This window comes from Lathyrus oleraceus, chromosome 5 (genome assembly GCF_024323335.1).
Source record: "Lathyrus oleraceus cultivar Zhongwan6 chromosome 5, CAAS_Psat_ZW6_1.0, whole genome shotgun sequence".
NCBI lineage: Eukaryota > Viridiplantae > Streptophyta > Magnoliopsida > Fabales > Fabaceae > Lathyrus > Lathyrus oleraceus.
This window is the reverse complement of record NC_066583.1, coordinates 123,391,553-123,397,552: the sequence shown is the minus strand read 5'-3', so window position 1 is coordinate 123,397,552 and position 6,000 is coordinate 123,391,553.

Genomic DNA, 6,000 nt, shown 5'->3' with positions numbered 1-6,000 from the left:
CAAACTAAATATTCTTTTACCTGAAATGAGAAGGGGAATAACCTCTAAAAAAACATTATAGTTTTATTAGGATCAACATGAGTTTCCACCCAATGCGACCATGTCAATAAAGCTTTATTAATTGCATCTTCAACATTTATTTTATCATAAATATGACTTCCTTCTTGATAATATTTCTTCCTACAATTTTCTCAAAAAAGTTGTCATCTTAGTCTTCCTCATTCCATAATCTAAAGTAATTTTCACTTGCATAATCCTTTAAGAATTAGGCCAAAAAATAGTGAAGTGATTTATGAAAAAAGTCTGGAACGTATATATCAATCCCCCAAACTTAGAAAAAGACTAGAACTCCATGGGAGTACCGATAACAAATTCGTTATACTTCATTCGTCTCATAAAAAATTTCATATTTGAGCAATGCACGGTTCTTAAGAAAATGATTATGTAGGTTAATTTTAATAATAAAATAATATCATTAACTAGTATACCCTTATTAATTATAGGTAATACAGTAGTTGAATAAAGTGAAAGTTAATAAATAGAGGGATAGTAATGGAAAAATAATAATAAATGTTACATTGGTATTGTAAAGAGACAATTATTTTGAGACAAAAAGAAAGTGCAAATGAGATACTTTTTATGAGATCGATGGAGTAGTTTAGAAGAGTGGCAAGTATACCTTTGGTTTCAAGACCGTTATCAAATGTGTGTGTGTGTGTGTGTGTAGGGGTGGAAAAACGGGACCGGCTCGCTGGACATGTCCGTTTTGCCCGCATTTTAGTGGGGGGCTGGACAAGGATTTAGGTCTTCACCCTCTAATGTGTCTGCCCCGCTCCGTCCCGCCCCATTTTTTTCGCGAGCTTTTGCGGACACGTGCATTTACATAATTTTTCCATTTTTAGGCTTCAAGAGTGCAGTGCCTACGGGCTTTCCCCGCCCCGCCCTCACTTTTTTGCGGGGCGGACCTATGTTTTAGGCCCACATCCTCAACTATGATTGCCCCGCTCCACCCCATTTTTTTGCGGGCTTTTGCGGGACAGGCCTAAACGGGGCGGACATGCCCGTTTGCCACTCATATATATATATATATATATATATATATATATATATATATATATATATATATATATATATATATATATATATATATATATATATATATATATATATATATATATATATATATATATATATATATATATATATATATATATATATATATATATATATATATATATATATATATATATATATATATATAGTGTTATTTGTATATGACATAATAAAGTCCTTAGGTTGATTAGTCTGTTTAATGATTTATTAAGTGTGACTTAATCGTGAGACCTCATTGAATATAAGAACATTATTCTTAAAGTATTTGTAGTCAAGTTTTATTGTCAAATACGACAACATTAATGCATAGAGACAATTACGTGAGTAGACTGATGATCGTATCTCACGAGTCATAGATATGAGATATTAAGTTTTCACATTAGTATAAATATTATGAGTAATATTTATATTGGATTGATCTACCGTGAGAATACTATATAGTATGTTATGTACGTGTCATAAATTACTATCATAGTAATAGTGGTGTATATTACCCTTCGACCTGAAACCACTATGGATCCTAGATATGGAGTACTTTATTGTCAATCAAACGTTGTCCATAACATGATGATCATAAAGATGGTTAATGGATACTCTACAAATCATGTTGAGGGACATGAGTGACGTAGATGGAATTTACCCCTTATATATATACATGCGTAATATTTTTAGGCTTATTGAAAGAGTATGATTGTAAAATGCATGGGCATTCTCAAATAAGATTATACGAGATATTGAGCTTATTTGTTGTTATCAAGTATACTCGAAGATCAAGGAATAAAATATTGGACTATACAAGGATGACACACTCTATGTCTTGTGTTCAATATAGATATAATGGTAAAAGAGTAATTATACACATGATCATTATCATAAAAAAGTTATGTCAGATCACACGACATTCTCGTCACTTGGGTAGCAGTGATGTGTTGATAGATTCTGCATATTGTTTATAATATTAAATAAATGATTTAATATTATTTACAGTGTTACGAGAACCTATAGTGTCACATACATAGAATACTTATAGTGGAATAAATGAAAAAATTAAATATAATTTAATTTAATTATGTGTTAATAATATTTAAATTATTTAATATATTAACATAAATATAATTTATTTGATTAAATGTAATTTAATTAAATATATGAGAATTAATAGTTAATTAAATTAAAATTGATTTAATTTAATTATTTTATTTAATTAATAGAGTTTAATTAAAAATAAATAATATTGGGGTTAATTTTGAAAAGATTCAGAATAAGAGTATTAGGGTTTTAGAAGCTTTATATAATTAGAGAAGTCATTTCCCTTTCCATCCTAAGCTTTGTTTTTGTCATTCTCAAAAAACTGCTAGGACCGCCTTCCACTTTGTTCTCGTGTGAACTACATAAAAATGTCAGTATCTTCCGTCATTCGTGATCAAATCCAAAAATAGCACTGGGAAAATCCAGAGATGCATCTCCAAAAAAATATGTGATTCTTAGCCATGGTAGAAATGTCATTGTTGCCCTAACCCTCCAAAAATATGTCAATGCATGTTCTTGTAGGCTACCAATTTCGTTTACACTACTATCTAATGTACCTAAAACAACTAATGTAGCTTAAACAACTAACTACAAATCAAAACATAAAAAATATATAGAATTTTGAAAAATATACCAAATCAAGTTGATGAGGAGTAGAAGCTTGAATGTTTAAGATGTTGGAAAGTAGGAGAAAGAACTTCAATGATAGAAGCTTGAATGAGTGGATGAGAAATAGAAGCTTAAATGTTTTAGATGCTGGAAAGGAGGATAAATAACTTCAATGATAAAAGCTTGAATGAGTGGATGAAAAGTTTGAATGTTGCAGAGCTCAGATGATTTTATTTTGAGAACTTTTTAGAAAATGAAGTAGGAAGAATAGGGAAGGGTCTAGCGTAGGATATGAAACAAAAGCGTCTGAAGACGCATCTCCAAACCACTCACTAATTTTTTAATAAAAGATACTTACAGGCATGCATCTTCTAACATACATTTTATGTATACGAAGATGTATCTCTAGATTAAATTTTGGCATAATAGAGCGCCTCTTAAACTTGATCTGAAGATTGACTTAAAAAAGATGTGCCAGAATATGCAGTTGTGACTTTTTAAGGCAGTGAGGGGACGACGTAAAGGTGAAAAGAGCAATTCCCATCTATTTTTTCGGTTCACTGAAAGATTCAGTGCATAAGATAGGGTAAAGGCCAAACACAGCCAGCAAATATACTTGCGTATTCACCACACACTTTAGGTTGTCTTCAGCCAAAGAACTTGCCACTAACAATAACAATACAGTAATGATATAGCATATGTAACACCTGATAATTCCAATGCAACTGTATATCCCAATCTTCTTTCAGCATTATTGATTTGCCTTTTTCATTTAAATAACAAATATACAATTTTCATGTGTTTTCAGTGTGGGCAAACTCATATTTCTAAAACTTCCTATTAAAAATCAAGAACCTGTGGAGTTTACTTAGGATGTGTTAAGGTTTTACCAAGTCTTTAGTTGAATAATTAAGTTTGTTAAGGTTTTACCAAGTTTTTAGTTGAATAACTCGGTCCTATAGTATAGGAAAACTGAGTAGTAGTTGGTTCCTAAAAGTTATGACTTTTCAGTTGTACTTGGGCTATTTAAGATAAGCCAAACATCAATAAAATTATTACGTTTTTCCTTTCCAATTTATTATTTCAAATCTGTTCTAACAAATTGGTATCAAAGCCCCAATTGGGGCCTGATCAGTGAGACATAAAATAGAGAAAAGAGAAGTTTTAGCAATGGCAGAAGGGCACACCATGCTAACCATTCCCAAATTTGATGGGGACTATGAGCATACTAATGGAGAATTTGCTGAGATCGAAAGAATGGTGGAACCTGATCGAAATTGGCTATCTTGAGGCAGCTCGAGGAGAATTTCTGAATGGAGTGCAAAGACAAGCTTTGGCGAATCTCAAGCATAAAGATCTTAAAGTAAAAAATTATTTATTCCAAGCTATAGATAAATCAATTCTGAAAATAATAATTCAGAAGGATACCTCTAAGAAATTGTGGGAGTCACTCAAAACCAAATATCACAGAAGTAAGCGTGTTCAAAGGGCACAACTTCAATGCCTCAGAAAGGAGTTCGAAATACTGGAGATGAAGAACGAGTAAACCATTGCAGGTTATTTCTCTAGGGTTTTACTTGTCACAAATGAGATGAGGAACCTTTGAGAGTACATGCAGGACAATCAAATTGTGGAGAAGATTTTACACACACTCTCAGAGAAGGTCGCATATGTAGTATGTTCTATTGAAGAATCAAAAGATATTTATAGTCTCTCAGTGGATGCACTTCAGAGTTCGTTATTGTGTCATGAGCAAAATATCACAAGACATCACCGAAAGACAACAACAAAGGAAGAATAAGCTTTGCATATCACATCCTCAAGAGAATGAAGCTTTTGTGGAGTATGAGGAAGGGGCAGAGGAGCATTCAGAGGCCGAGGACGTGGGCGTGGAAGATTAGGGCTTGACAAAACTCAAATAGAATGTTATTGATGCCATAAGTTTGGGCATTTTTAATTCGAATGTCCTAGTTGGGAAAAGCAAGTCAGCTATGTGGAGTTCAATGAAGAGTAAGAGTTCCTACTGATGGCACATATGGAGATACAAGGCACAAAGATGGAGGATTTGTGGTTTCTTGATAAAGGATGCAGTAACCATATGTCTGGGATCAAGAAATGGTTCTCAAATATGGGCAAAACATTTAAGCACTGTGTGAAGCTAGGAAACAATGCAAGGATGATGGTTCATGGGAAAGGGAGTATCAAGCTTAAGATGAATGGTCCGGTTCAAGTAATCAAGGATATATATTATATTCCCGATCTAAGCAACAATCTTTTGAGTATCGAACAATTGCAAGAAAGAAGGATGAAAGTTGTAATTGAAGACAATACGTGCAGAATTTATCACCCAATTAAGGGGGTCATCATAGACACAGAAATGAGTGCAAATAGAATGTTTGCAATCCTGGGCAAAACAGCTGATGCATAATCATGTTTCTAAGCCATCACCTCCGAGGATGCACATCGATGGCATTGCAGGTATGCACATTTAAGCTTTAAAGGTATAAAAACTTTATATTCAAAGAATATGGTTATTTGACTGCCACATATAGGAGATCCAACAAAACTATGTGAAGATTGTCTCATGGGGAAGTAGAAAAGTGAATCATTCCTAAAGAAAAGCAGTTGAAGGGCATCAAGAAATCTTGAACTTGTTCATGCAGATATACGTGATCCAATTAATCCAATGTCAAACAGCAAAAGAGGTATCTCCTAAGCTTTATTGATAATCATAGTAGAAAATATATGGAGTTATCCCATCTCATAAAAATCAGAAGCACTGACCATATTTAAGAGTTCAAAAGCCATTGTTGAGAAAGAAGCAAGGTTTCCAATATGTTACCTCATAACATACCGAGGTGGAGAATTCATTTCACAAGAATTTAATGAGTTATGTAGGATTCAAGGCATCAGAAGGCAATTAACAACGGTGTATACTCCTCAACAAAACGGAGTAGTGGGGAGGAGGAACCAAACAATCATGAATATGGTGCGCAAAACTTTATCAAACAAAAAGATGCCAAAAGAAATTTGGGCCGAGGGAGCGAAATGGATAACTTTTGTATTGAATCGAAGTCCGACATCAGCACTGCAAGAACAAACGTCAGAAGAAGCATGGAGTGGACTTAAACTAAATGTAAGTCATTTGAAACATTTGGATGCATCATATATGTTCACATTCCAGAAGCATGAAGAACCAAGCTTGATGACAAAAGTTGCAAGGCAATTTTTCTTGGTGTCAGTGAGGAT